Source organism: Copadichromis virginalis, linkage group LG1, assembly GCF_057382275.1.
Source record: "Copadichromis virginalis isolate Kocher_CV1m ecotype Utaka linkage group LG1, C_Virginalis_male_GT1.1, whole genome shotgun sequence".
Classification (NCBI taxonomy): domain Eukaryota; kingdom Metazoa; phylum Chordata; class Actinopteri; order Cichliformes; family Cichlidae; genus Copadichromis; species Copadichromis virginalis.
Window position 1 is genome coordinate 43,139,840 of NC_140618.1, and position 8,255 is coordinate 43,148,094.

Here is an 8,255-nt window from a genome sequence, read left to right on the forward strand (position 1 = left end):
TCCCGGCAAATCGTTTTCAAACCCACCGCCTTCTTTCGCTAGTCAGGTTAAACATATATATAAGTCACTTAGATAACTTAAAAATGTTATTGTTTGGCTTTCTTTAGTATTTTATTTGTTCCTGAGTAAATCGGTTTGGCTGAGATTAAAGTTATAGTTTTTGCACAGCTAAAACTGTCAAGCAGACAGCTGATTATCAGAAGTGTGAGACGCTGGAGAATATACTCCGGTGTCCTGTTATATTTTAGAAAGCAAGGAGTTTATTAAACTTCACCGAAACAATCTGCAAATTTCATTAAAAATTAATAAACTACCATCTTGTCTTTATTTTTAGTTAGCACAAACACTTCAAGCTGTAAGCTAATGATAGTTATATAAGACCAGATGCTGCTGGTGCAATAAGCTGTACGCTGTACGTCCAATGGATGATGATCTGATTAGTCGACTAATCGCAAAAATAATCGGTGACTAGTCGACTATCAAAATAATCGTTTGTGGCAGCCCTAGTTAACATACAGCTGGAGGTCTTGGGCTGAGTGGAAAAGCGCAACTATTTGGAAAGCGCTGTACAACTGAATGGAATCCTCAGTGACCTACTTCTCCAAGCGGCTCAGAGGCAGGCTTTTTTCGGGACCCTGGAAGTGACTTGAGATGTGGCCCCAGTCAGTGGGATCGCTGAGACCTGCAGAATTGCATCACATGTGATTTATGATTTATTCCTCTTTGTTATTGGATTAACATGATTTTATCACGCTCTGGTTTTGGTTACTTTATAGGGTTTTTGTGTTTCTCAGCCTCTTTTTACTTTAACAGTCCAGCACAGATGTGTAAAAGGAGTCCTGCATCCACTGAGTTTTCAAGTCAAGCTTAAAGACAACAAGTGAAGTGCCAATTCAAATCATTCTTATCACTTCACCTTGCAACTTTGATGGCTTTTGGTGCAGAAATCATAGGGGAATTTGGAATACTGGTTTTACTGTTTTTATTAGCTGTCTGCTAATAAGCAGCCAGCTGCATTTTTGTTGTGATTAGGAAAGAATGTAACTTCCTGTTTTTCCTCCCCTCCTAAAGAGAACAAAACTTCTTTTGAGGCAACCTCAAGAGGGACAATATTGGATTAAGTTGAGAGGACTTGAATAGTGTGCAGAGCGCTATCTGAAGGATGACATATGCACACATGTGTAGGGGTCGTGTAAGAGGTGGGGTTAGGGCAGGACAGTGGGCCTGGTGTTCTGAATGACTAGCTTCATTTTTGTGTGGTGTGGTGTATTGCTGACCTGGCCTGCACGGCTGTTTGAGCTGGAAGGAGGCTGCCAGGGATTGAGAACATACAAGCAGCAGCTGTGTTGGAGAGGTGGACAGAAGTAGAACTCTGTACTTGAGATGAGTTGCAGCAGCCAGCACTTGGTGACACTGTATTTATATGCAGTTCCTTTGTTTTGGAGTCCGTCTTTGTTTTGGTTTTTTTTTTTTTTTTTTAATGCTTTTGCACTGGTTGTTTTCTTACTGCTCAAAATGAATGCGATTTGAAGGTTGAGCAGAACAGTACAGCACAGACTATAGTAACCACAGTGATGGCACATGTAAAGTAGCTGTTAAGTGTAATGGAAAGTTAACCACTTTATTTACAGTTTGCAAGATAAAATACCCTGTAGGGGTTTGTTTGTTTGTTTTTTAAAAACACCTGTGAGGTTCTCACTCTTTGTGATCTGTGATTATTAAGCTGAACTGTTTTTAAGGAACTGGAGAAAAACTGTTGCACATGTTAAAATTAATGTAAAGGGAGTTAGCAATGGACACCGTTTTTTTTTTTTTTTTGTTTTTTTTTTTTTTTGTTTTTTTTTTAAACAGTTTTCATATATTATCTTTGAAGGAGAGACGAAAATTCATTCATATGTGTGGAAGGCAATGTCAATCAAAAAATCTCAGCCAAACACAGTCAAGTCACAGTCAAGTCCTATCAAAATAAATGATTTCACCGTGAGCTTCTATGCACTATTTGGAGATCCAAATGTACAGTTTGTGCTGTTTTTGTAACCAGCTGCGAGAAGAATGAAAGGTGTTTAATAATTTCTGTGTTCTGTTATTTTCTGAATTTTAATGTAGCATTATCTAAGATGGGTATAGAGAGCTGATCAGTCCAGTCAAGCTTGAAATCAGGTATGTGAAAGCTCAGAGATTTTCAAACCTGTTCCTGCTACAGCCAACCAACCACAGCGGCATATACAGTACTCTAAGAAGTCACATGGGTGATCATGTCCCAGCCCTACTCTCTCTGACTGAGTAGAACATTGGTTAGATGGTCATGCCATTGTGTTTACCTGTGTTAGATTTGGAGGGATGTAAATGCTCAGAGTTGTAGTATGGATATGAATTTAAATTTCCATTAAAGAAAAGATGTAAAAGTATTACAGGAACCTTCCCAGCGAAATGGAAAAAATGCCTACATTTGATAGTTTTCAGTTGCTGTTTAGTTTGTGAATGGCAGAAGTGCAAAATGGAAAGAGACGTGAGTTTCTGGCGGCTTTTTGGTAATTTGAAACGATTAGGCGAAGCAAATGGAAAAGCACTTTTCTTAACACCTTTGAGCCTTAGATCAGCAGAATGTAAGAATTATACAATGGATGAGGGGATTTAACGTCAGTGAAGAATTTGAATTCAAAAAGCTGTTTGAATGTAGGTCAAAATATGGCTTCTGGCATTAGCCTTGTATCTGTTATTGTAGAGAGAGGGAAAGCAGAGTCGCTGTCAGTCTGTCTGGAAGGTGAGTGACGGGGGGGGTTTGCGTTTTTATTTCTTATTTTTTTTAATGGCTAGTATTACTCAGTGAATTCCTGTTGCACTCTCTGCCTAAACTAGGTCTGATGAAAACCTGTACTGGAAATCAGCATTCCTGACTGAGGCGGTAAACGGTTCTGGTGTTGGGGATACTGTCTAGGAATGTGGGCACGTAGGAGCACACTTGAGTCAGTAGCTCAGTGTGAGTTGAACATGGGCTTTCCGTGTGTGTGTGTGTGTGTGTGTGTGTGGCGGGTAGACAGTGGAAAGAGAAAAGTGATTCCACTCTCACTAGAGCTAAGGTCTCCTAAGTACACCATGGTGTGGAAGAATAATAATAATAATAATGGATACTTTATTGATCCCCATGGGGAAATTACTTGTTTTTCTCTGCATTTGACCCATTCACTCAGTGAAGCAGTGGGCAGCCCACTAAGCAGGTGCCCGGGGAGCAGTGTGTAGGGACGGTACCTTGCTCAGGGGTACCTCAGGGTAGCCGTTAAGTGGATTCGAACCGCCGACCTTCCGATCATGGGGCGACCACTTTACCTACTGAGCTATCCCTGCCCCCAAGAGAGGAAGAGGATGGGATGGGTGGGGCAGAGAAGGGAGAAGATGAAGAATCAGGAATACTGCTGCCATTTACAGCTGCCATTCACTGCTTTCTGTCTGATATGGCTTTCCAAAGGCTTTTAAAGTTATGTTATTAACTTTGAATATTAACTTTATATTAACAGACCTTATGGCTTCCAGCCTCAGTTGAAATGAACAGATATGTTGATCAACACCGTTTAGCAGCCCAAGATGTTTTGGAGTTTTGTGGTTTTTTTGAAGAAGACTTTCAGGGTTTGTTGACGAGATCTAAAAAAACATGCCTGAGTAAGATGAAGATGATGAGTAATGTTTGTAAGAGCTATAGCATACATTTTAAAAACAAAAAAAACATGGATGTCAATCTAATTTGAGCCTAATGTAGCTGGCCTGTTCTGCCACATGAGTATCTATAAATACGGTCTCCCACAGAGATAAAACTTAAAAGTGGAATTTTCTTTTTTAATACACACCCATAGAAGCTCTGTCATCAGCCTTTTGTGCCTTTTTGAACGTCTGTAGAGGGAGAGGGGAGAGAGAAAAATCTTGTCTCTGGTTTGAGAGCCAAACTATTTCATCGCACCCACGCATGAGCAAACAGTTTATTTCTGGAGGTTGACGGCGTGTTCTGTGAACTCGTACTGAAACTCAGGAATGGGGACAGACAACCTGCCAAATTGACCAGAGGGGGAAATAAAATTAGTCTTTTCCACCAGACCTCTACAGCAAATGCTTTTCCTTGTTGCTTGAGTACAGTTGGGTGTGTGTGCGCGTGTGTTTATTTGTATAATTAGTATTTTTATAGTTTACGTTTTACTGTATATATGTGTGTGAAAATAAGGGGATTTGCAACTGCCAAACAGACTCCAGTGGCTAGTTTGCTACTAGCAAACTAGCCACTGGGCAGACATGTCAGCCTGTTGATATTTTCTATGAGGGAGGCAGATGTAGTGTCAGTGATAGCAGGGATTATGCAATTAAGGGCTTCATAAAGGCTCAAGGTTTAGTTTCTCACTCACCCTTCTATGCGTGCTTCTATCTTTGATATCTTAGCTTCACCTTCTGTAACATGTTGGATTATTGTGCCATATGTGTATCTATGTTCATCTAGCCCAAACCTAAAGCACATGCTCTGATTGTGGTTGAATGTGATTGAATAGCCAGTCTGTTAGTGCTGAGTGTTTTGTGCTGAATTCATTTCTTAGATGATTAGAAAATAAATACTTTTACATATACTTTGGTCTAAAGACAGGTATTCAAACTTCTGTAAATGATAAAGTTTAAATAACCTGCAAGTTCTACTATATTTCCTAGTACAATTACACTATGAAATAAAGTTAACAACAACTGTTTGTGTTTTTGAATGCTTACTCACCAAACCTGTTGAAGATGTCTCACACTCCAAGCAGAGAATATGCTCTGAACCAAGGTCTCTGATCCTTTTTTGGATTGGAAAAAAAAATCTGCAACAAAGCAGCAGCGATACGATGTGGTGACCAGAGACCACAGAAAGTCAATAAAAGTCAGCAACTTCAAACAATGAAGGCGAAATAAACAGCGTTGACACAAAGTAGGAGGGATTCTCGGCTTCCAGTCAAGTTAAGGAAATGACTATCAATGAGGGTGATCGATATTTGACAGGATGGTAAACACGACAGGCAGCTAGAGCCAGGTATGTCCATGAGAGACCAGGCATCAGTAACAAAGTGATTGCAACAAGCAGATCGCTTCATAAAGGCTCTAAGTTGCAACAATGAGGTGGACTGAAACATAATTGGTGTGTGTGAGAGGGATGTCATGCAGTCATTTAAAAATATGAATAACCTGAAATGTTATGTAGCATAAAAGTACAAGTTATGCATTGTCAGCTGAACCTTTTGGAATGGTAGGTGGCCTGTGTGTGGTATATACAGTCTGAAGGTTTTATATATCAGGACAAATGTTATCCAGTTCTTGCCAGGTTTTAAATTGGGTCAGGAAAACCTGAGAATTACACCCCATGTAGACATGACATGTAGAGCCACCTTTTAATAGCAATAATTTCAAATAAACATTGTCTTAGTTCATTGAGGTTTGCAGGCATTCATTTATACACAGCTCTGTAAAGGACCCATCATAGCATTTCACTCAGATTGAGGTCTGGACTTTAATCAAGGTGTTGCCATGACCCAGTTTTGTTTTGTTTTTCAGAGAAAATGGGCTTTTGCCCGGCAACCTTTTCCAACACGCTGTACTTATTGAGTATGTTTCTAGTTGTTCTGGTGTGCTGCTTTTCCTCTTAGTTTGTATGGAATCATTAAGGGTGTACTCAGTTTTTCACAGGACTTCACAGAGTCTATGAAATCTTTCTTTTTCACATAACTGTATATACAGTGTAACTGTGGTGTAATTAAATCGTGATCCATTTAGCTTATTTAAAATGCCCTGCTGGGGATCACATGCAGATCTACCACAAACAGTCTGTCCTCCTAAATTCTAGATTTAAATTCAAACTGATCATGATATCAGTGCTTACATTTTCCCCTTTGCCTGCACATGTTCACATAAGAAATTAGAGCAGTTAACTTCCACCTTAGCTAAGAATGATGGTTAAATAAGAATAAGAATAACTTTATTTATCCCGAGGGAAATTCTTTAGTCATGTACATGCTCAAAGCAGCAGGAGAGACAGAGGAACAGATGAATAAGATATACAATAAGAATAGTAGTATACAGTAATATACAGTAGGATAGTGCAAGACATAGTATCAAATAACTAACAAAGTAATATATATAACTATATCCTGGAGAATAAATAACTTGATTATCAGTGCAGGCGATTCTAGAAAGTGACATAGTATTGTGCAATAGAATAAAGGGAGTAGCAGCATATGATGGGGAGATGAAACAAATATTCAATAAGGTACTGTTGGGTAATATTGCACGGTCTGAAAGGGAACAGAGTAACATTGGTAATAGTCTCAGGAAAATCACCTACAGAGTGAGGAAGAATTATACAGTCTTATAGCCACCGGCACAAAGGATTTATTGTGGCGGTCAGTTCTGCATTTCGGGGCAATGAGTCTTTTGCTGCGTTTGCTCCGATGGTCCACCATGGGGGCATGCATGGGGTGACAGGGGTTGTCCATGATAGAAAGAAGCTTTTTTAGCATTCTCCTTTCAGACACCTCTTCCAGGTTCTCATGTCCGAACTCGGACCGAACTTCAGTCAGAGCATGCTAGCGGGCCGTCGCTATTACCGTGTTGTTTGGAAAATACGGCACACTTAAAATCAATGCTTTGATTTTTCTGAAAATCGACAGTGCCCCTTATAATCCCGTGTGCCTTATGTATGAATTCTGGTTGTGTTTACTGACCTTGAAACGGTTTTATGTGGTACATGGCGCTTGAAAATCTTTCAAATGTTTTAGTACGACTTTGCTAAGCTACGAAGCCGCACCGCTTGATGGATTGTCGGAGCATTACGGCTATCGTAGGCAGGAGCCTCGCGGAGTGATACGTACTGTGCTTCAACATAATATTACCGTATTGTGTGTGTATAACCTCTTTTGAGTTTTGTGGATATTATACATGGTTATGCTGAGGATATGTCAGCCAATTTCCACTGGAAATGCCTTTTGGTTAAACTGTCAGCAAGGAATTTGCACTGTTAAATTTTTATATAACTTTAATGCACATAAACAGCTGCTTGTTTAAGTGAAAATACATTGATGTTTTGGGGTTGTTTTTTTTTTTTGTTTTTTTTTTTTGCAGTAATAAAGTTATGGAGTTGTAAAGTATTTTGTCTAGTGTCAATTATATCGTCAGTTATATCGTTATCCCAAATTTTCAAATGTGAATATGAATGAATATGAATGAATATTCTTTATTGTCATTGTCACAAGTACAATGAAATTGAAAGATGTCTCCGGTCAGTGCAACATCACGAAAGATAAATACTTAAAAACTATAATAGATAGAAATACATATAAAATACAGTATTCTCATACAGTAAATACGCCCAAGCAATCCAGGCCTAAGGCCCCATACAGACACTCAACATACGACCTAGTTGATATATCACTCAAACAATCAATCACTCAGTCAATTTGTTAGCGCATCCAACAAAACATTTTCTGAAAGCATTCCAACATCAAGGGCACAAATGACAACAGGGGCAATGAAAGTCATCTACTTTTAGTAGCAAAATGTATATCGTGATAAATATTTTTGGTCATATCGCCCTGCTCTAATGGAGGCTGTTTAAGGTTGGGAGCCACCCAGTCTCAAGTGTACTGACTGGCTTTTAGACTGTACACTGTCCCACTGTATTAACTAGTTTATCTAATAATTACAAGGTGTTTGTATAAGGTATATGTGCAGTTAATTCACTCTACATTTTAACAGCAGTTGTAGCTCTAGTTGTTAAGTTTCTTACTCTCCTTAGAAACATCTGAACTTTCTTTCCTGTTAAAAACAAAAGGTATAGATTCAGATAAATTCATTCATGCCCTAAAATGTAGCAACTCTTGTTGATGCTTACAAAAACACCTAAAGAAAAATACTGCATCAGTACTTCTTTAGACATGTAATATTCTCTGAGATTAAAGGGTTATATTTCAGAGGAAAAAATATTCTTAGATTAGTCAAGGAATCATATCTCTTGACTTTGGAAGGTTTAATTAACCTTATCAAAGCAGTACATACTAGATAGAGAATATTTATTTATTTATTTGAAATAAAGCAGGTGTTTCTTTTTCTAAATAAAAGAACAGCTCATCACCGCTCTACTCCAAAACTTAGATTTACCAGTTCTTGCACTAATAAATTGTGCGGAAATAATCATTGTATGCAGGTTTAAGTATACACATTTAGAATAGAATAGAATAGAATAGAATTCAACTTTA